This window comes from Carcharodon carcharias, chromosome 8 (genome assembly GCF_017639515.1).
Source record: "Carcharodon carcharias isolate sCarCar2 chromosome 8, sCarCar2.pri, whole genome shotgun sequence".
NCBI lineage: Eukaryota > Metazoa > Chordata > Chondrichthyes > Lamniformes > Lamnidae > Carcharodon > Carcharodon carcharias.
In genome coordinates, this window is record NC_054474.1 from 178,157,721 (window position 1) to 178,182,300 (window position 24,580).

General features: G+C 43.0%; 1 protein-coding gene across 2 annotated transcripts in view; it reads right to left on the reverse strand.

Moving 5' to 3' along the window:
* rgs3a (regulator of G protein signaling 3a) overlaps positions 1 to 24,580 on the reverse strand; it is a 267,593-nt gene that overhangs the window by 12,963 nt on the left and 230,050 nt on the right. Inside the window, exon 17 of one of the 2 annotated variants that reach the window (XM_041193070.1) lies at positions 21,946 to 21,964. The exons of the other annotated variant lie outside the window; for it this stretch is intronic. The gene's annotated coding sequence lies outside the window, so the exon portion shown is untranslated. Of the gene's footprint in view, positions 1 to 21,945; positions 21,965 to 24,580 lie in introns of those variants that run through there. 2 annotated transcript variants of the gene reach the window in all.

Genomic DNA, 24,580 nt, shown 5'->3' on the forward strand with positions numbered 1-24,580 from the left:
TTCCTCACAATCCAAATTACATATAATTTCAGCATTAGGACCCCAAAATTTATTCCAGCTGAATTCTCTTTTTGTCCTTATAAAGATGATGGGGAATTAAAAACATTCCCATTGTACTCAATTTCAGCATCAAGTATCACATGTTCTGACTGAAGCTCTCTTCACTCCAAAACTATGAGAAAGCTATTCCAGGAACTGCCCTGTGGTCCAATGAGAGTGCTACTTCAATCACAGTCGGTACCAAATTAGGGTCAGTTTGTACTGCGATTCTACACCCAAACTCATCCACATAGGACTTCATCATTTTCACAATACTCAGAAGTAACTGTTAAATTGCAGGAAGCCTTCCTGTTAGGTTCTTTGTGTATTTAGCAGTATTATAATGCTTGCCATCATATGACAAAAAAAAGTAGAGGGGGATTCCACCGAAAGGAATCTTTGAACAACTCAGACTAGACTAAAATATCATTACAGATTTGAGAAGCAACAAAATCACAAGCAAGAGTTTATTGTACAAATGAGTAACATGAATACAAGATCTTTATTTCAGTTTACTAATAGCACAATCTGAAGACACTACTTTTCTGAACAAATTCAGGAATTCAACGTTTCATTTTTAAAAATTCCTAAAACTAACATGTCTTATTTCACAGTTTGAAGTTTTTCAACACAACATGCCAAAAGATTATGATGATATTTAAAATAATCCAATATTTATTACACAGAAGTTTAAGATGGTACTGATGGGTGGGTAAGGGGCAGGGGAGAAAAAGGATAACCGCATTGACTTTCAGCAGGACCAGAAGATCCTGGTGGTGGGTGGGACTGAAATATCCTGGTCTTGTGCCTTATGAATCCTGACAGGTTGGATCCCCAAGGTGGGATACACCTTACAGCGACTCAGGTCCACAACTTTCAATAAGGAACGATCAAGTAAAGCCGAGGTCTGACTCTTATTCTTCACTCAACCCCTCAGAGTTCATTCCTATCAGTATGTTCCTTTGGGAGGAATGAGCCTAAATCCTTAGCACTGGGGCTGTGAGTGAAGTGATCACAGAACATACGACATATGTGGAAGGACTAGGTCCTTGAGCTTTGAAATTGTAAGCCATTTCATTGACATAAATGCAAGCAGAACATTGCTATCATTTACTGGGGTATAAAGTTACAGTAAGCTCCTCGTTTAACATTGTCCCGTTCAATGTTGTTTTGCTTTAATATCAGTCAGTCGATGGGGCCGGTATTCTCATTTCACGTAGCGAGATTCGTTTTAATGTGGTGTCCCTTCAGTCGGACAAAGGGCCCCATGAACCGATCAGCACCATTTTGGAGTGGCCTCTCCCATTCCCGACTCTTTCTCTCGCTGCAATCCCTCCATCTTGTGGCCTCTCCCACTCCCTAACATACCTTCCCACCAGTCCTTCCTCCCACTGAGCCTCCCATTTCCCAACTCTCCTGAAACCTCACTGCGAACAAGGCCTCTGCAGATGACCAGCGAGGGACAGGAGGAGCAGCTTGGATTTGCAGGAGTGGCTTTGTGATCAGCTTCACTTCTTTTTCATCAGATGTCTCCTGGTAGCAGATCCCTGATCCTGACAATGAGACAATTTCCTCACTATTGGATTGAATATGTTCAGGACACTGGGCCTGGACATGACTCCTCTCCGATTGTATAAAACCTGCAGGATAGTGGCCTCGCTTACTCTGCCTCCGCTTGCTCTATGGAGGTGGGAGCTGCTTCCATGGCTATAAAATGCTGGCAGAGAAGGAAAGGGAGATTATCTGATCGAAAAGGTGTGAAGCTGATTACAAACCCACTTGGGGAGAACTCAGCTCCTGCCACTTGAAGCTGCTTCTCCTGTTTCTCTCCGCTTATCTCCAGAGCTCTTGTTCACAGCGAGGATTCAGGAGGGAGAAGTGGTGAGCGAGAGGGCGAGTCAGAGAGCGAGTGAGACAAGGAGCGGAATTTTAAGCTTGCAAGGGATGCATGTTGGACTTCAAGGTTGGGCGCATTGTGGGTGGGGGTGGGGAAGCAAAGGCTGCCCTGTGGTTGAAGGTGGTGTACAAGCACATGTGGACTGGGGGTGGGGTTGAAGGAAGTGGCTACACTTTAGGGACACCTTGTGTAAAGTGCAGCTGAGACAGTTCAGGTGCAGCCACATTGATATGCGTGGAGTCAGGTCTCTAGTTTATCTGCCTGCTCAAGCAACGCAGAGACATGAAAATGCCACCAAGTGCTCCAGAGCTTTTCACCCCTCGGGCACAGACTGTAAACTAATGAGGGTTTTAGTGAACTGCAGAACAGTGGATGACTGGGCACGTTGTACAATCTCCTCGCTAAAGCTGGCCATGGAGCAGTAACTGCTGGAGGTGCTCACAGCCCCTTGCAATGTCATCATCCCGGTTTTTTTATTATTCATTCATGGGGTGTGGGTGTCACTGGCTAGGCCAATATTTATTGCCCATCCTTAGTTCAGGAGGCATTTAAGAGTCAACCACATTGCTGTGGGTCTGTAGTTACATGTAGGCCAGACCAGGTAAGGGCATCAGATTTCCTTCCCTAAAGGGGATTAGTGAACCAGATGGGCTTTTACAACAATCGACAATTGTTTCATACCACCATCTGCCATGATGGGGATTCGAACCGAGATTATTATCCTGGGTCCCTGGATTACTAGTCCTGCGATAATACCACTATGTCATCACCTCCCCAGTCTGCCCCATGGTTCAAGCTAACAGTGCAGCCTTGCAGTGTGGGTTAGGAGAATGTCTGTGCCTGAGCTGAGAGCACAGCCTGCAGTCCAATGGGCAAAGCTGCTGCCAATCGGTCAGGCGGGGTGGGGCAGAGATGGGTGGTGTTTCGGACAGCTTTGCAGTGCACTAATCTCTGGCTATTCAAGTGGTTGCCAACGGTCTCCGAAATGTGTTAATGGCCTCCAGACTTAACCAAGAGAAGTTCTTAGTACACCCAAGCTGACCCACGTGTTTCTCCCTCTCTTTCAGCCTGCAGGAGGAGTACATCAGGATCATGGAGCCTGGTGACCTAGCTGTAGGTCTCAGGGTTTTCAGAGAGTGAAGATAATGGAGACAGTGACTGAGGCATCTGGCTGCACAGAGAGAGGAGCAGTACCCTCTGCTAGAAGGGGGGTCTGAGCCACTGAAGAGCCACAGTGAGCTGTCGCTGGTCAGAACCTAGCTAGACCAGGGCCCATAGACACCACCTTTCATTCCTGCAGATGACCAAGAATCAGTATAGCCAAAGACTGCCCAAGTCTAGGGAACTGGTCGATCACATCTGCCAGCTACTGCAGGATTTGGCACCACGGGGACATGAAGGGCATCCACTGCCTGTAGCCATGAAACTGACCGCAGCACTCAATTTCAATGCCAGTGGCTCCTTTCAGGGCTCCACAGATGATCCACAGGGATCTCACAAACCTCCACCCACAAATACATCCCTGAGGTCACAGGTGCCATCTTCATGAGGGCACACCACTTTGCACATTTCGCCTGGGACCAGCAGAGACAGGATGCAAGAATGATGGGATTTGCCCAGATCACAGGTTTCCCACAGCTGCAGGATTTCATTGACTGCACTCATGTGATGCTCAGATCTCAGTCGCAACACACGGTCAACTATGTCAACCGCAAGGGATTCCATTTGCTGAATGTGCAGCTGGTGTGTGACCACAACAAGCACATCCTGCAGGTCTGTGCACACGGTTCCCAGGGAGTGTCCACGACTCCTACATTCTCAGTCAGTCATAGACCCCTGATGTCTTCCAGGGCCCACAGAGGCTGCAGGGTTGGCTCCTCAGGGACAAGGGCTACCCACAGAGGCCTTGGCTGATGACACCCGTGTGGTGGCCTCAGACTGCAGCAGAGTGACGGGATAATGAGGCTCATGCTGCAACTCGGAACTTGGTGCAGTAAACTATCGAGATGCTGAAGATGAGGTTCTGGTGCCTGGACCGGTCTGGTGGACCCCTACAATATAGTCCACAGAGGATGACATGCATCATTGCCGCCTGCTGTGCCCTTTACAACCTGGCACTGAAGCAGGGACAGGAGCTGGCTCAAGAGGAGATACAGGAGCTGGAGTTCTCATCCAATGAGGAGGATGTCGATGGCGATGAGGGCGAGGAGAACTTCGCACTGGCCAGACGAGGTAGACATGCTCGGGAGACTCTCATTACTGCTCAATTTGTGGAGGATAATGACGACATGCAGTGAAGGAGCACCAGAAGATCCTCATATTGCATTTCTAAACATTTGACTCCAGTCTGGCTTATGGCAGCGGCAATACTTTCTGTGAGAATGCTCCTGTCATGGAGATGCAGTGGAGGTCTTAATAGTTGTTTGATTGCAGGAGGATGATGATGACATGCAGTGAAGACATCCATGGATCTTCAGATGGTCTCTGAGAATTCTGACTCCTGTCTGGCCGAGGGCAGCTCACTTGTGCTCTGTGATCGGGGTCATATCAAGAAACTTTAAAAGCAGCTGATCTTTTGCCCACCTTCAACACCTGACCCTTTCAGGAGCACAGATGCTGAAGAGATGGAGACCAGCCCCACCTTAAAGGTGCTGAGAGCACACAGAGAGAATGAGGAACTCTGTGACGCCTGCCCATCACAGTCTGGCAGCAATGACCAGCACCATCGAGGTGCAGGCATCACTAATGTGTCCAGTTAGTGTGAGGCTGGACCATCACTGTGGTCTGAAGGCTGCACAGACACAGGGAAGAGGCCCTGGACTGAGACACCTGCCTTTATCTTGTGCAGAAATGTTTCATGTCTGAGTGACACAAACACTGCTCATCAGAGCAAGGAGCAATAGGCAGGGAGACATTCTTGGGAGTTTGTTTACAATAGTGAACATTATGTACAAGTGATTAACACCCGTGCTCAGGCTGTGCAACTACATCTTCTTAACCTTCCTAACCCTGCTGCTACATCTTGGTGCTCCCCACACATCAAAGCGGAGGTGGGGGCAGCCTGCTGACTGTGATGATCTTGGTAGATATCCTCACGGGGGCTGAGACTGGAGGACCCCGACCCGCTTTCGGGGTCCTGCTATGTGGCAGTGGCACCTGTCAGGGAGATATAATAATGTTATTGGAATTTATTGTAAAATTGTGGTATCTGTGCCTATATGTGTGTATGTGCCTGTGTGTGTGTGAAAGAGACTTAATTGGATTAAGGGAAGCTGGTCTGAGGGCTTTGATGTAAACATGGCAAGTATGTGGGAAGTTTAGAATGTAAGATGCAAAAGGATATTTGCATTTTTAAATAAAGCAGGCTAGATTGTTTTCAAAGGAGGGGTGAAATGTGTCACCTAGCCAGGAGAAGTTCAGAAACAAAGGTTACTGGTAAACTTAGTACTCTGAGAGATTTTTATTATTAGACAGGTAAAGTCCAAAGACATAGTGAAACAATGAGAATTTGCATTCAAAGGGGAAAATATGTATAAAGGAGTGAAGGCTGTGTGTAAGCGTAGGCATTTTAGGATCTAACAAAGTGTGAAAAGCCTCCAGCATCTACACCTCAAGCTGCTGTCTTGAACAAACTGAAGTTAAGGAAATTCACTTTGAATTGGATTGTTCAGGGTCTCATGTTTCTTTGCCTGGGTCTTTGAAAATCTGTGTGTCTTACTGTTGCCTTAACGAATGTATAACTGAGAGTTAGATTATTTAGGGGATTTAGAAGTTATTACAGTAATAATTTGTAGACATGTGTATTTGCTTAAAATCATTTCTCTTATTAATAAATGTTTAACCCCAGTTTTGTAAAAACCTATAAGGCTCGGTGGTCTTATTACTACTGTATTCAAAGCCCGCATCTCAAAACATACAAATTGAAAAAAATAGTTGTAGCAATTGTCTCAACTTTCCCTCTGGGATTTGAACAACTCAGCATTTACCATCAGCTGTGCCACAACAGCACCCTCCTCGGCCTGTGGAGCTGGAGCTGCTGAGGTCACAAGACCAGGGGATTTGGATAGGCCAGACACTGCTGGAATCACCTGGGTGAATGGCCTCAGGGGTATGTACCTGCTGATCCTCCTCCCTACGAGTGCCCGAGGGCCCCTGGCCAACTCCTTGAGGAGAAGGTGTAGCTGGAGTGAGATCGAGCTGCCCCACACCCCTCTCGCATACACACTGTTGGAGACCAACTATGGCATCAGTGATGGAGGTCAGCCCACACAGCAGTGCAGGAGCGACATCCTGGGCCAAGGTCCACTTGGCAGCCGCCATCCTACCAGTGTTAACCTCAGTGCGTTGGCAAGCCACCACTATCACCTCAGCCTGAAGGGCAACAGACTCCTCCATCGTGCTTTGCAATCTGAGGAGTGCAGCAGACATCCCTCCTGATGTCCCTGAGCTTGTCTTTGCAACTCCAGCAACTGTGACATGACCGAGTCCAGATGCTCCTCATCTGACTCGGACTCAGCTATGTTCTGGCCTCCAGCATCCTCCGAGTGCCAGAAACCTGGGAAATCCCTGCCTCCACCTGCTGTGGATCAGAAAGTGTGATGTGTTCACCAGATTGTGATCCCAAGGCTACTCTAAAGCTCGGTCCCACCGAGGTGTGTGTCTCTGCGCTGGTGGAGGGTGTGGGTTAGTGCTGTAACCAGTCTTTAGGAAGGTTTTCAGAGGATCCCTCTTCTGAGCTTCCCTCAGGGCTTGATTGAAGACCCTGGGTCGTGAAGTGCCTTGGTAGTTTCCCAGATGTACCTGTGAAAGCAAGGGGGGATAATAATTAGAGCCTGGCAGTGGCCTGTGAAAGAGGACACATCACTCACAGCATGGCTGTCTGATGGATGTTGCACTGCTGGACCCTCACTTGGTAGAGCAGCACTGACCTCACTGTCAGCACAGGACCGGTCCCGGTCATCACCGGCCAGCTGGATGGCTCTGTTTTCAAAGTCTATGAGGACCTTGATTTCAGCCATTCCTCCACCGGTCTATGACCTCTCCCTCTTGTTGTGTGCCAGCTTGTCCTGCGTGGATAGAGATGGAGAGAGTGTAAGCAGGACACCTGCCAGGCCAGATGGTAAGTATACCTGGGCTGTGTGGGTGGTGAGTGGTCCCCTGGACAGGATGAGGACAATGACGGTGAGTGTGAGAGAGTGAATGGTGATGTCCCTCACACTGGCAGTGAATGAGGGCTCTGTGGGTGTGTGATGGGTTTGTGAGTGTGAGAGTTGAGAGTGATGAGAGAAGTGACCTACCCTGGTAGAACGGAGGAGATCATTCATCCTCTTGTAGCACTGGGTGGCTGTCGTCCTTTGCAGGGCGTTGGCACTGACCACCGCTGCCACTGCCTCTCAAGCCGGATTAGTGAGATTGTACCCATCCTGCAGCCAGAGTGGGAGTAGGGGAAATCCCGGCGAGCCTCACTGCATCCAATAGGCACTTAAGGAACGCATCATTCAACCTGAAGGCTGCAGTCTTCTTGCCTTTCAGGGCCATGTCTTCTGTGCAGCAGCCCTGGGCTGGAAACACTGAGAGGTGTGCATGTGGCTGCACTTTAAGTATGGTGCCTGGTGTGAGGAAGCAGTGAGGTGATGGTGAGTGGGCGAATGAGACTCTGCCTGCCATGGAAATGGCGTGTTTCCCAGGAAGGCATAATTAATACAGCAGGTTTCAGATGATACAGCATGAGAAGCTGCCATTGCATTGCTTTACCTGCCTGCTACTGCACTTAGTGCAAATCTGGTATAATTCCGTCATGTATTTTAAAGTTTATTTTGTTTAAAAGTTATTTAATTTGCCAATATAGGAATTTTGGAATGTAAACTATTTCAGCTTAAAGCTGGGTTGTTTTAATTTCTTTTTCGAATGAGGTAGGACCTTTAGAACCTAACTTCAAATTTCACTTTGGTTTGAAGTCATTTCACTTAAAGTTGCAATTTTCAGGAACACAACTTTAAGTGAAGACTTACTGTTGTAATCACTGTACCTGCCAAGGGAAGGCTATAATACTTCAAGAAGAGACACCATACTTTGGCAGAATTTTCAGCACTTAATTGTAGCAATCTGATGTGTAATATACCTTTAAGACGAATGTTGTAATGTAAGGTCACATGATCTTGGTACCCAATAGCAGAGTCGCGTGGGCTACCTCTGTAGTCAGTAGTCTTGAGTTAAAGTCTGAAGTGTAAAGACAGAGTTTTGAGTTGTAAGCACACAAGTGTAGCTGCTGAGTTCCTTTTGTAAATAAACAGAATGTGTTTCTTTTAAGAATGATCTACTGATCTTCTCTGTCTCTGGCATCAACTCTGTCATCTCAAAACAAATGTGCAACCCGGATCTTTAAGTCCCAACAAACCAAGGTACCGGGTTGAACAAGCTAGCGACGAGAATAAAAAGCAAAAAAAAAGACACGAGACTACAAGAAAAAGCAAGAAAGAACAAAGGAAATCAAGAGAACCAAAATTGGGCCATACTTCACACGGTAGTTGTAAGTAAAGAAAAATTCCTTCCTGATCATTGAAGCAATCCCCTCAGAGCATGCTGCAACTTGAACGAGTGGAGCTTCTCAATCCAACCTTGGATGACTGGTCTCACTTTGTTGAACACCTCCCCTTCTTCTTCCAGGTGAATGACATTGCTGGGGAGGGGAAGAAGCACGTGATCCTCTTATCCCCTTGTGGGAGCAAGACATGTTTACTTAATTCAAAATTTACTGGCACCCAGTGCCCCAAGTTCGAGAAGCTTTGGTGACTTAGTGAGCCTCATAAAGAATCATTACCAGCCAAAGCCCTCGGTGACAATGCAACAGTTCAAATCTAACTCAGGGAGTACAACTGCGGGGTAGACAATTGCTTGTTATGTGGCAAGTCTGAAACAATCAACAGAATATTGCGAGTTTGGTGCATCTATCAATGAAGTATTTAGAGATTGTTTGGTGTGTGGTATAAATGAAGATGCCATTCAGAAGAGATTACTGAATGAAACAAATTTGACTTTTCAGAAGGCATTGGAAATCGCTGGGGCACTGGAAGGTGCAGTGTGAGACTCGAAAGCCACACAGGGGGCGCAAAATGGCACCGTCCTCCACATTGACAAAGAGCCTCAGCCAAAATGAGTGCAAAAATACAAGGCTTTACTCAGAAGCAGGAAGTAGCCACCGCTAACAGACAAATTAAAAGAGATGACTTAGCAGCGAAAACGTGGCACAATGGTAACAGAGGTGGAAGCAGACAAGCTTTTAACGAACCATAGTTAAAACAAATCAAATTTTTTTGTCATCGATATGGACACCTCATGAGACAATGTAAAGATAGAATCAGGCAGACTTTTAGACAAAAACAAAAACCCAATGAGATAAACAATGTTGAAAAGCCTGAAGTAATAGATTCAGATATTTATTCATTATATAATTTAAAGGTAGGAAGAACTGGACCTACCTATGTAACCATGAGAGTTAATGAGAGGCCTATCAGAACGGAGGTGGAAACAGGAATGTCCACTACAGTGATAGGCGAACATACTTTTAAATATTTGAATCATGGGGAACGTAAACTAAATTTGGAAGAAACTGATGCCAAATTGAAAACTTACATGGGAGAAGACACATAAATCAAGGGTGCATGTAAAGTCACGGTACACCACGGAGTCAAACAGTGAAATTACCCTTGATGGTGGTAGCAGGCGAGAGACCTAGTCTCCTTGGTTGAAACTGGCTGAAAGAAATTAAATTGGAATGGGCAGAAATCTTCCAACTGAGAACTAATGGGCTATTAGAGCTACTACAAAAATATGCCTCAGTCTTCAAGTACAAACTTGGAAAAATTGAGAGGCTACAAGCAAAAATTCATGTGGATGCAAAGGCAACACCAAGATTCATGAAGGCAAGACCAGTACCTAATACAGCGCAGGAAAAGGTAGATGCAGAAACTGGACAGATTTGAAAAACTGGGAGTGACACAACTGGTGCAATTTTCAGAGAGGGCAGCTCCAATTGTGCCTGTTCTCAAACCTGACCAAAGCATTCGAATTTGTGGAGAATACAAATTAACAGTCAATAAAGTGGCTAAGTTGGACAGACTCGTACGCTAAACCAGCGGGTGGAACAACCTACACAAAACTCGATATGAGTCATGCTTATCAACAATTGGAATTAGAGAAGGCCTCCTGGAAGTTTGTCACCATCAACACACACAAGGGATTGTAACCAATCCATCCGTTTACCTTTTGGTGTAGCTTCAGCTTGCACCATATTCCAAAGAACTATGGAAAGTTTACTACAGGGAATGCCCCACATTGTAGCTTATTTAGATGATGTTCTCGTGACTGGACTTACTGAAAAGGAACATTTGGTAATCTTGGAAGAAGTTTTGAAATGTCTTTCGCAGGTGGGAGTGCAATTGAACAAAGAAAAGTGCACATTCCAAGTGAAAGAGGTAACTTACCTAAGCCACTAGGTAGATTCACAAGGCCTACACCCATTTGAGGAAAAAGTGAGAGGCACCAGCACCAAAGAATACATACAAACTCAATCATTCTAGGGGACGATCAATTACAAAGGACACTTTTTGCCTAATTTGTCGACAGAACTGGCACCCCCTGTATCAAGAAAAACCAGAGATGGTCTTGCAAACACCACAGGACGAGGCTTTCACAAAAGTGAAACAGTTGTTGCAATCATCTACCCTACTCGTACATTTTGACCCGAAGAAAGAGTTGGTGTTGACATGTGACACATCTCCCTATGGTGTGGGAGCAGTGCTCTCCCATTGAATGGACAATGGATCAGAATGGCCTATAGGATATGTATCAAGAACACTCAATGCTGCAGCAAAGGGGTGCTCACAGGTAGAAAAAGAAGGCTTGTCCATCATCTTTGGCGTTAAGAAATTTCACCAGTATATACACGTTTGTCATTTTACTATCATATCGGACCACAAGCCATTGCTGGGATTGTACAGCAAAGACAACGCTATACCACCTATAGCCTCAGCAAGAATACAAAGATGGGCATTGTTCTTGGCAGCATACTTACATTCATAGACCCAGAAGCCTAATTGCAAATGCTGATTCACTCAGTCATTTGACCATGCGAGTAAATGATGAGGATGTTCCAATTCCTCAAGAATTCATTTTATTATTAAACTTCTTAGATTCGTCGCCGATATGTGCTCAACAGATTAGAGATTGGACAAGTCGAGACCGGTTTTTTCCGAAGTGCGAGAACAAGTTCTTCATGGTTGGTCACAAGAACAAGAAACTGACAAAATGAAACTGTATTTTCAGAGAAGATATGAGATAACCAACCTGGAAGGTATCTTATTGTGGGGAGCACAAGTGATTGTTCCTCCAAAAGGGTGAAAACTATTGTCTGAATTTCACAGCGCATATCCAGGAATTTCCCGAATGAAGGCAATAGCATGTAGATATCTTTAGTGTCCTGGGAAGGATGGAGAAATTGGAAACTTAGTAAGAAGTTGTAGGCAGTATCAGCAAGTGCAAAAGTTACTTGCAACAGCTCCGTTACATCCTTGGGAGTGGCTAGGAAGGCCATGGGTACGATAACATATCGACTATGTGGGACCTTTTATGGGAACAATGTTTCTACTTATCATCAATGCTCGCTCAAAATGGATGGACAAATATGAAGTGAAGTTACCAACATCTGCTGCTACAATTAACAAGCTAAGGCAAGGTTTCACAATCAATGGAAAACCAGAAATTGCCATATCAGACAATGGAATGGTATTTACGAGTTCTGAATTTCACCGATTTATCAGCCTCAATGGTATTACTGATGTAAAAACTTCAACGTACCACCCTTCCTCAAATGGACTGGCCGAAAGAGCGACTCAAACCTTCCAATCTGGTATGGAGAAATTGTCTGGAGATCCTATAGTGGCTAAACCAGCACACTTTCCATTATAGAGCCACCCCTCATGCAATGACAGGTGTCACACTTGTGGAATTGTTGATAAAATGCCTTCTCCGTTCAAGATTGAGCCTAATTATGCCAAACCTGGTGGTAGGGGTGGGGGAATGGCGGAATGAAGTCGGGGAAGTCCGAAAACTGGACATGACTGGCATAGTCATGACAGGATGTTTAATATAGGAGAGAAAGTATGTGTGAAGAATTTTAGAGAAGGATCAACATGGTTGTTTGGTGAAATAAGTGCAATAACTGGACCTCTTTCTTACCATGTGAAAGTGGAAGATTGAGTCACACAGAGACATGTGGATCATATAAGAAGAGAAGAAACAAAACACCCAGAAATGATTCCACCAGCGGTTGTGACTGAGTTAACGTCTCCTGTTGAAAAAACTCAACTGAGTACAGATGTGTCTGAAGGGCCGATTGTACCTGAAAGAGTCGAGGAAACAGGTTTGCAGGTACCTACTGAACAGCCAGATACTCAGATGACTCCATTGAAGGAGGTTCTGAATAAAAGATCAAAAGCTGTAGAACTGAGACATTCTACACACATAAGGAAACCTCCAGAAAGGCTGACTTTGTAAATTTTTTATCTGTGTGAAAATTTGATATTTTGAGAAAAAAATTGTAAAACATATTTCTGAGTAAAGGGGGAGGGATGCAGTAATCTGATGTGTAATATACCTTTAAGACGAATGTTGAATTGGAAGATCACATGACCTCAATACCCAATAGCAGAGTAGCGCGGGCTACCTCTGTAGTCAGTAGTCTTGAGTTAGAGTCTGAAGTGTAAAGACAGAGTTTTGAGTTGTAAGCACACAAGTGTAGCTGCTGAGTTCCTTTTGCAAATAAACAGAATGTGTTTCAGAATAATCTACTGATCTTCTCTGTCTCTGGCACCAACTCGGTCACCCTGAAACAAAAGTGTAACCCGGATCCTTAAGTCCCAACAAACTAAGGTACGGGATCCAACAATAATTCTCTCAGGTCAGGTTACTTTCCAGGGTATTGGACTTCAGCCAAATCACCAGTCACATGACCAGAATGTACTTCCAAGCTGCAACTAAGTCAATACATGTCAGGAATTTCCAACTGACATCCCAGAACCAGATTAGGGACAATTTGTACAAGAGTCATGCACTTGATCTCTCTTATAATCACAATCCAGACAATTTAATCTTTGGACATGTCTAAAGTAGAAGGTTAAAATCCTCGAATACTCATTTCTCAATCGGTACTAGAAATGGGAGAACTGCAGTAATAACACTGCGAGACACTAAGCTATTTGCTGCCAAACTGAATTATTTCAATCCAAAAATGATGACATTCTCCTTTGCAAAGGATTATTACTAGAAATCAGGCCACCGGTTTATGATAGCTGAATAAATCAAATTCCATTCTTATTAGATGAAGCTCCAGGATCACTTGGGGGTCATATTTTATGGTTTGATGTATTTCTCATGAAATCTAAAAAAAAATGACCTTATGTTTGTGAATCATTTTTACAGCAATAAACAGCAGAGGGGACAAAGGGTTAATATACCTTACATTCCTGGAATGAAATTTTGTGGAATCAATTGAATCCTCTACCATTCCTTAGTCAACTGTCTTGAAATACATCATTTATGCCGATGGATCCAGGAATTCTTTTGTCAGAATTGAAGATTAGCAACCACAACTGGAAAAATGCTTTTGTGGAACCTCTGATAAAAAGTTATTTCTTTCAAAAGAGTCAAGTGAATAAAATCTTAAACAACCATTACACACCAACGTACAACTAAGATAAAGATCTATAACTCTTGCTTCATTGCAGCTCAGACAACTATAAATTATGCATTCACTACTGACATTGTAACAACAAAGGGAAGTCTTCACACTTCAGTTCATCACATCACTCGTAATGCAATGCATATTTTTTTCATAAATCAAGCACTAGTATGACATTTGAGATTCAATGATATTCTCAATGAATAAGATTAACAATATTTTGGTGAGAGAGCTTGATTGGATTGACAATGGCAACAGAAGGAAAAGTTAGGAACTCGAGAGGTGACATATCCAAGTTAGCTCCTAATTACCTTGTGAACACTGCAAGTAAGTCAAGGAGAGGTGACAGTAGACACAATAAGTTTTCCCCTAGGTTGTTATTGAAGGTTTACCATTCCTCAAAATTGAAGATGTAGATCCACAAGTTTCAGATCATCCACAAGTGGGTAAGAGCAAAGTGTTATTAGTTGTAGGGAGAAGATTCAGTAATAGACTGGAGAGCTACATTACTGGAGGAGGGAAGGACAACCTTTGAAAGATTAAATAGCATACTGACAGAAAAAGGGGAAGTCAGAGAATCCCTTTCACACTCTGAAATAACAGGTTGAATAACTTTCAGAGAAGGATTCTTATTCCATGGTTTCTAAGGTATAACTGGGTAAAATTTCTAATATTTTGACTTAGATCATAATATTGCAAGACACAGAACACATGGACAACTGCTGTTAACAAAACATTAGTCAATATCTGGTAAAATTAAGAATTAACTATGTACGTTTTGTTTATTTCCCACTCTTTTCTCTACTTCCTCTGTTTTTGTCCCTTATGTCTGCATCTTTCATTCTCTTCTTCAGTTAAATTTCACTTCCTCCTTTCCCATTCTGGCCTAGCATGTCACTCACTAGCACTGAAGCCCAGCTGGCATCATTAAATTACCATGACCCCCACAGAAGATCAACCAGGGCAGAAAGAAGAAACGTGGTACCTTAAAACGCCCAATAGAATAGAAATTGGAAAACCAGGTTCAACTACTGACCCTAAACCAGCAGCCCTGTGGCCAGTGGTAGATCCACCATTAACTCAATTGACATCATATATAACCTGAGAATCATGTCCAAGTAATTCAATTACTCACGACATAAGCAAGTTCATCCATGGCAGGATATTTGCCTCCATATTTGCACTAAATCAGCATTGTTAACGTCAAGAGGCCTGTTAGAGTGTTGAGAATGAGAAGGTTAAGCTTAAAAAGATGACATTCTGATGCTTCTCCTGAGCTGCTAGGATACAATCACAACCAATGTACAAAAAAGTTGTTTAGAAAACAACTAATAAGTGTTGATATTTTATTGCTTCAAACTATAAAATATAATTAACGTTTTGAGTCCTTATAACTCGAAATGTTAACTGTGTTCCTCTCCGCAGATGCTGCCAGACCTGCTGAGTTTTTCCAGGTATTTTTATTTTTGTTTTGGATTTCCAGCATCCGCAGTTTTTTGCTTTTATAAAATATAATTTCTAGTTAACACATGGTACTTTGGCGTAATCTTTAAAAACCACAACATTGCATTGAGAACAGTTGTCGTCCAAATTTGATCCACCTCATCATTATTGCAGTCCATTAAAGGCAACTAAATTAGTTTCTGTTGGAAGCATCTTCCATCTACTCTTACATCCTAACTCTTTTGTATTATGTTTCATTGCTCCACTCTTCCTGAAAGCCAACTTGTTTTATCAGAAGTTCATTGGAACAAGCTCTGAACACAATGGGTGCGTTTCATCAGCTTGGTCTTCACCAGAATGATTGCAACTACAGAAGTTGCCAGGGATGTTAGCAATTTATGCCAACAAAGAATTTGATTTACGGCAATCCAAGAAATCAGTATATTTACAATCATAGATAAGTAAATGGAAAGAAAATCACCAAAAGTGAGTGAAAAAATACTTTCCACTGCAGACACCTCATAACAGATTCATCAAAAACCATTTATCATCGAACTTAATTGGGAAAACTTGTTCCAGCCAAATGAAAGGTAGCAATGAAATTTGGTTAATCTCAAGATATCATCAGGCCAGCTGCACCTTGGGTAGTTTGATATTATACATTCTCTAATCTGAAAACCCTGAAATGACAGCAATTGCTTTTCATTAAAACTACAAGAGAAATTCAGGAAAAACATTCTTCACAGGTCAAGCGCTTCTCTGTGGTACAACAGCTGTGTTCCGTCATCCACGCTTCAGTCTTGCATGTTGACAAGATCGGATTTGCGAAAGAGCAAAAAGGAGGGAGGGAGAGAAATGTGAAGTCTCCTGCCAATTCCATCGAGCTTTTCTGCAGAAGTAACGCAATTTTCTAGGAAAAATCTGCACTTATATATTTTTTGGTTTGTCTTACTAGCCAAAACAAATTCTTCCTATAAACATAAATCAGAGCCACAGAATACAAACATTCTGAAGCTCAATGGACCTATTTGTAACAGTAACTATGAGATACACTATGGCATTATACTGGCTAGCATTCCTCTACAACTTAGTTCTGAAGATATAACTTTCCACCCCACCTCATTAGAAGATTAGTTATTATCTGTATTTATGACATCTGTCTCACAGGTGATGATTTCTAGATATAATTTCTACCTAGAGGACACATTTGTCCCAAGATAACTTTTAGTTAAAATAGAAAAAAATGGAGAGAAATTGGCAGCTTTATGTAAATTCGTTTCAACTGCATCTGAAAAGTATTAAATCTGCGCAATACACCCCAAAGTTTTCTTTGCACAACTGTCTTAACATGCAATAAATAACAATTTGTTTATGAGCCTTGACAACCAATTTCTGCAATCTGACTGCCAGCCCAAATTTTAGAATTATACAATTATGCTTTTTTATGACAAACTAAGAAAAAGGAACATGGGGATTATTTAGGTTTTACTGTTTTAAAAATCCAGTCTCCAAATCGCTGAAATGAGGAGTCTCCAAGTTTTGCTTAACACATGATTCACTTTTAAACAAGTTCACTAAGGCTTAACTCTACACTCAGCTAAATGATGCACAAGATCCATCTAAAGGCTTATGCTTGCAAAATAATAAAAGTAAACAATGACTTACTGTTCCACCAAGATTACTTTTTTTGGGGCAAAGGCAGGACTGAATTGGTTGTGATTGACCCACAACACACTACACTTCCTTTCTCAGGGGTGAGGGACTCTTAACTTCTTTTGAAAGTGCTTCCTGTGATAGGTCACCAAACTTTTACATTTCTTCAACTGCTTTGGAAATGCTTGCTGACCAACTTGATGTACAATAAATAATTCAACAGCTTTTTTTTAAAAAAGATATTCATAATGGAAGCAAAATTTGGAGCCAACTTCACCACTATCAAACTGGTCAGGGCAAAGGTCAGGGCTTAAGTTCTTACCCTTGTCCTGCTATTATCACATTCTGCTTTCTGATCTTAATGCCACCATCAGCACCTCCTTTAGCCAGTATCACTGTCATTAACACCCTTTTGTCCTTTTGTCTATGACATCTCTGGCAATCTCACTTTAGTCTCCACCTATCACTGGCCTTCTATCCAGCTTCACCTACTTCACCCCTCCCCCCCTTAAACAGTACAAACTTCATTACATCTTTACTTCTCTTTAGCTTTGAAGAAGAGTCATAAGGACTTGAAACGTTAACTGTTTTTCTCTCCACAGACACTGTTAGGCCTGCTGAGCTTTTCCAGCATTTTCTGTTTTTGTTTCAGATTTCCAGCTTTGGCAGTATTTTGCTTTTATCTTAAGTTCTCATGTTTGTTTCCCTGTTGATTAATATGTATTGAAAAAATAATAATTAATAACACTGTCACAAGCTGTGGAAGATGGACTTGTATTAAAAATAACACCTTTGGTTTTTAACTCACTTTAGAATTTTCTACAATTATTTCTCAAAAACAAAAAAAATGTAATAAATCTCCTGCCAGTGATCATAAACACCTTTGAAAATGTGCCTCCCCTTTTGTTTCTCTCCCAAGGCTCGGACTATCACAGCAAGAGGCAACAACCTGTCCAGATCAGATATAGTGAAGTGGCTTCAATTGCTGCAAATTAGATTCCACAGCCAAGAGCTGTAAGGCTTTTAACTCCTCATTTTTTTGTCATGTATAACTTGTCCTTGCCATTTTATAATGAATATATGTTGCAGAGATTGGGAGTCTGTATCAATAAATACTTTCTTCCTCATTTTTAGATTATGTTTCACTGATCACATCCTGTAAGTGAATGACAGCGCAAGATAAAAACCAAATATTTACCATAAACTACCATGAGGATCACTTAATGGTCACAACCTTCAAGTATTAATATTGTTATTGTAAGTAGCTGGGTTTTCAAGTTTCTACTTGTGAACATTCATCTTCCTAACAGACATCTTTGTTGCAACAGCTTAGTGATTCTGCTCTATTTAGACCATCTGCTGTTGCTTTATAAATCTTCCAGATGACATAAACTTTCCAAAATCAGCCACAAAGCTGACAGCTCATCATCGGCCTGCTTCACAGGATAGCACCTGTAACTCAAGAACATTCTTCCACCTGGATTCAGAGCCCATCCTCCACTCACCAGTTTCCACTTGAGGTGCAGCTTAACCCTGTCAGTGTTGAATTACTGCTTGTTACACACAAATAATTGATACCTAGGCAGAAAAATACATTTTGAGATTTGTATCTGTTATGACTATCATTCCTTTAGAAACATGAGCAGTTATTCTTGTTGACCTATATGACATCATAAAAATGCCAATCTGGAATACGGTGAATGTAGGTGAAAAATAATCTTGTGTACTGCAATTTTATGCATACTTTACTTGGGATGGTATTTGTATGTTGAACAGGTATCAGGTACAATGCATCCAAGGCCTCGTGAGAAACCTGGGCCAAGTGATCTCAAATGACAGGTCAGCCCCTGGCTGAGTCTTCCACTGGAAAGTTAAAGTGGAGACAGGATCATAGTTGCCGGAGAGGCCTGCATATTACGCTCTAAGCTACCTGCCTCAGGATCTTCGGTCTGCCTCTGGAAAAAACCTTTCTGCCTTCTGTCAGGTTCCGTTTTTAGGCTATTTTGGGGCCATCTCAAGACCCTTTGGCCTGGGGAACATCCTGGCCCAAGCTCCACTGTCAGCTCTTTGGTGTGCTTCTCCATTTGAGTCACCCCACAGGTGGGGGCAGAAAAATGAGGTAGGATTACCAGCAATATCCTCTCGGACCTATTTAAGGTGCTAATCCCCAGTGAGAAATGTCATGTGTGACACTGGGGACCAGATGAATTCTGGGTCCCGAACATGCACCTAAAGCTGCCTTGAGCTTATGACGCAATTTTTAAATATAAATGACTAATTGGCTGGGAGGTGAGAATGCCCAATTAGAGGCTAGGAGGTGGGAGCTGCCTGCCTGGTGCCAGTGGCAAAGGCAGGCAGTAGCCTTAATGGGGGCTGCCACTGCCTTGCCAATTGAGTAGGCAGCTCCTTGAAAGTGGAAGAAGGCAGACATCAGCCAGGCACGGGCAAGGTAGGACCAGTGCTTATGCCAGTGCTGGCTAGCACCAATGATTTGTTTAAAAAGCCATTGCCAATAAAGTTATTTGCGCCCCACAATGGACCCAACAACTCCACGCTGATGTGTGCAAGACCAGTTGGGCTCGCCTGAAACCTTTTGAAAATCCTACTCTCTGTTGGCCCCTTAATAAACTCCATAAGGAGTTTAAAGGACCCTTAATTGGAGCTGCATGCCTTCCTGCTTCTCCTGTCATCCCTTTGCAAATCCAAACTGCCCAGAGGTATCGGGGTTTCAACATAACTTTCGGACCCTGATTTTCAATGCCCACCTGAACCAGGTCCCAGCCCGCTAGCAATTGAAAGCCCAGCCCTGAGTCACTTCACAATACATTAACAGATGGGCTTAGGGATTTATTGTATTTTAGAGACTTCAGAGGGATTTATTTAATCTATAAACTAGTCGAGTGATATTAAAAGTTAGAGTTCCCTTTCACCTACTATTGGCTTGGTAAGGGACAGCAATAGAATCAAATTTTTAAAGAGGAAAAGCCAAGCAGCCTTTATTCCTCACATAGAATTAATCTTTCTCCAATTCTGAACATTTTGTTGTTCATTAATCTTCAGAAAGATTAAATATCTTTCTATTGCTCAGAATTGACAATGACTCAATAACCTGTGCCTACAGCATTTTACACACATCTGCCATGTCTATAAATTGAGTAATTAGTTTTTCAGCAGAATTGTTATGAATCCATCAATAAATATGAGAAATAATTCCTACACTTCAAAGGGGCTAAATTCAAAAATTATTCCAGTTAGTCATCTAAGGACATAGTGAAAGTAATTATTATTGATTTATTTAAATGCAAATAAGATACATCCTTTGAGAAAATAGCATTTTACAAGAGAGTGTTTGAGTAACTGGAAACATAACATTTGAAGCATGCTATTGAGGAACATACAACTTTGGACCTGTGGGATGAGATTTTAACTCATTCAAAGCCCGCCCACTGACAGAGTGTTAAAATCAGGCCCCTGGTTTCCAAAGCTCTCCATCACTTGGGTTCTCCTGATGTCATGTATGGCTCTGCTTTTGCCATCTTTTTCCACTGTCCCTTGAGTTGAGGATGACGTCTACTCAGTGCCATGAGATTCTGCCGTGAGTCTTCATGTGCCTGAACAGGCCAATTCTCAACCATTGGACTTTGAGCACATGGGGCAGGACATCCCACCAGATAGTGGGATTCAGAGTGCAGGATTTTCCTCCTTTTCTTTCCTTCTCTGTTGCTGCTCTGCCTCATCATTAAGATGTTGGGACTCAAAGTGTGATGCAGCTCGATGGACATGTTGTTACCATCTTGAACAACTGGTAGCAAGCACGTTCCTGCCTTTCATGTCACTGCAGCTGCACTGAAAGGAGAGTTCCAGAAAGAGTGGGCAGAACTGTTCCCTCACTGGGCAGGCACACGCCTGACGCGTACAAGCGTGAAATAGTGCGCGATGACATCGGCCGAGTGTACCAATGTCATCATGCACTGTCACAATATTTCATTCGGCAAGCACACGCGAGAAGCAGCAGCATTGCTCACAACAATTAATAGGCCGATTAAGGCCCTTAATTAATTCATTAAATTGGATTTTTTGCTGCCCATCCAACCATTCAGCGGCCTTTGGGTTTTTGAGGAAACCTCATCCACAGGTGGGATAAAGTTTTAATTTTAAAAAAATAAAAATGTTTGTGTAGAATTTTTATCATCAATATGTTTAGGTGAGTGATTCTTCTGGGTGGAAATTTTTTTCAGAATTTCAGAATGTTTATTTTTGGTTTTAAGGTTCTTCGGCTCCTTGAGGCAGCTGTCTGCGCACTCCCCCACGCACGTGCTGACTTCCACACTCCCCCACCCCCACCCCAGCAGCGCTCAGCCTTTCACGCTGGCTGGCGGTTGATTGGACAGCCACTGTGAAATCGAGGTTGGAGGCCGATCACAGGCAGGGCTGGTTTCCCAGCCACTCACGGGCACGCCCATCACACCTGCCCAATAACCCAATAATCCTGCCCATTGACTCTGTTTCTCTCCACAGATGCTTGATCTGCTGAATATTTCCAGCATTTTGAGTTCTTAGTCTAAGTGTAATCTCTTGTGGAGTGAAAGCTTCATTGAACAATGAAAGTCCCGATTAGAGTGTAACATGCGTACGTTGTTGATATGGGGAACATGACAGATCCAAATTTGCAGGAAAGTTGCAAAGTGCATTAACATGTTAATGACAAAGTGAAAACTGGCTTTGTGATTCCGTGGATCCTTCCACGATGTCTGGGAGAAGCTGCATAATTTAAACAGGAGGACAATGGCGAGGCATGAATATTATTGCAAAACAGCAGCACAGGACATAACTTGCAGAGAGCCATATTGGATGTTCTCATGGAGCAGTGGGCTCTGTAAAGGAACGCCCTCCACTAGTGGCAGGCTTGTGCTGCACAGGAGCATTCACACTCACCTCTGCTGCACTCGTTGTCATTACCTGGCCCTGTGAAGTGACAGTGACTGACAGCATTGCACGGACAGTAACTACTCTGGCACTGATACAAGATCATTAAGGTTAGTGGTACCTACATTCAGTGATCTTTCTGTATGCGCTGCAAACCATAAATTGTGTGTGTGCAGCCATTCCCCAGGGTTCTCTCAAGCAGCAGAGCGCCTATTGTACAGCACATGACGAACTTTCACAGAGAAATCGATGACACAGAAGGGACAAACCTGAGAGAAAAAACACATTGCCAAATATACATCAAAAACAACAACAGCAAGTTGTATTTATGTAGCAAAACCTCCCATGGTGCTTCATAAGATTGTGAACAAACAAAAGATGACATCAGGTGGCACAAGGAGTTATTAGGACAGGTGAGCAAAGGCTTGGTCAAAGAGATAGATTTTAAAGAGCATCTTAAAGGAGGAAAATGGTGGAGAGGGTTTAAGGTGGAATTCCAGAGCTTGGTGTCTAGGCAGCTGAAGACAGTGGTAGAGTGATAAAATTGGGATGCTCAGACCATGTGCAACTCAGTAAAATTAATTGATGTTTAATATATTGTGCAGTTTTCCATTTTCTAAGGTGCAGACAAGATGCTATCAGTTGTCCAAAAGATAATAAAATGGCTGCCTCTGGTGATGAGCCCTGATAAATGCCCCTATCATTAAACATGAGGATACTGGTGATCTTCACTGCCATTCATAGTGCATTAATGATGGTTGCCTATTTCTGTTGGCCTTCCTGGAGATGATGGTATAGCTCAGTCAGAATCTCCCTGATCAGGCTGAGCTTCCTCACAAATATCTTCCCTGTTATGTCCTGGCAGCTAATTTGGTTATAATATACCCTTTGCTGCTGCCACATCACTGGTGAAGTGTGTGGCTCTTATTCACTTTGCACTCCTACTACTACTTCCTCCATTGTGATATACCTACTTAATGGAACCTACGTCGATGCTATCAGACAGGAAACCATGTCTGTACTAATGCTGTCTGTGACTACTGAGGTGATACTTCCCTTTATTAAACTCACCAAACCCTCCCAGCCTGACAAAGCGTAAGATATCTCTTTTTGATTTGAGTCTGAAGCCAAGGGACGCTGCACAAGTTCATCAATAGTAGCTTTTAATGAGGACTTCAAAAGAAAAACATGCCTTTTTTTGGAGTGGTGCAAATGCTTAGATCTGAAGTGAGCACAGACAAGCTATTTGTTGGCAGCTTCTCCTGACATGACACCATTGTTTACTCATGTCTACCTTACTACTAAAATTAGCAAGGAGAGGAATATCAGGCCCTATACTTCTAGCCCCAGGATGACTCCTATTTCTGCTGCTCTTAGAAGTCACAACAACATCTGCAGCAACCTGTCTGACAGCAAATACATCTGGATCAACTGATTAGTCAGTCTAACCATTTTGATACAATTCCATAAACTGATGCATTTCCACAATGTGGTACATTCTGTTGTCATACTGCACCTGCTTTGATTTTTGAATATTTTTTGGTATCGCTGTTTGGGAAGAGAAATTGGCAAAGTGGTTGATTGTCCTTATCATACATCTGTATGTTCTGCATAGATGTTCTCTTCCTATTGTGACTCTGATGTTGGAATTTTATGGCCCTGTTGCAGTCGGAAAATGTGGCGATTGACTCCGGTGGGACTGGAAAATTCCAGCCTTAATGTTGTAACCTTCTGACTTCTTTGGGGAAAAAAAACTTTTAACTAACATGATTCAGGAGCTTGGAAGGAGATGTCCCCATATTCTAAAGTGATGAACTATTATTCAAAGCAATTGTTGATAAAAGTGTCATCAAAATCTTAGGGACTGATTAGTTCTAATTGTGTTCAGTGTTTCATTGCAAAAGAATACAGGACACTCCAGAATCAACAATACAATTGTTACTTCATTTTAAATACAGGAAGGTCAGCACAAAAGGTTTGCCAAGTGACATTTTTGGGTGAAAGAATTATTTTTGGCAGCCTTCTGTCTGGGGAGACAATGGTTTCCACAGTTCTCCCCACCCCACCCCCATTAACGCTATCTGTACCTTGCTTGTCCTGCTTTCTACCCTTAATTAGCACATTCCTTAGATAATATCACCACCTTCAACACCTCTTTGTCCTTTTGTCTATGACATCTTTTGGTTATCTTCACCTATCACTGGCCCTCTATCCAGCTCTACCTGTACCCCCAACCACCCCCCCAATGTTAAACCAGCTTATATTTCACCTCTTTTCTATTTTTACTTAGTTCTGTTGAAGGGTCATTTGGACTCGAAACGTTAACTGTGTTCCTCTCCGCCAATGCTGCCAGACCTGCTGAGTTTTTCCATGCATTTTTGTTTTTGTTCCCAAGAATGTCTCCCTGCCTATTGGCTCCTTGTCCTGATGAACAGTGTTTGTGTTACTCAGATGTGAAACCTTGGTTCCTGCACAAGATAAAGGCAGGTGTCTCAGCCCAGGACCTCTTCCCTGTGTCTGTGCAGCCTTCAGACCACAGTGATGGTCCAGCCTCACACTCGCTGGACACATTACTGATGCTTGTACCTCGGCGGTGCTGGTCATTGCTGCCAGAATGTAGTGGGCAGGTACCACAAAGTTCCCTCATTCTCTCTGTGTGCTCTCAGCACCTTTGAGTTCTGGCTGGCCCCCATCTCTTCAGCATCTGTGACCAGTGACACTGTGGTCCTGGAGGGCTCAGGTGCTAAAGACAAGGGATCAGATACATTTAAATTTTCATGGCTGCGTCTCCATGAAATGACCCTGAGCATAAAGTGCAAGCTGCCCTTGCCCAGACATGAGTCAGGCATTCTTTGAGACTATGTGAAGATCAATGGAGTGTCCTC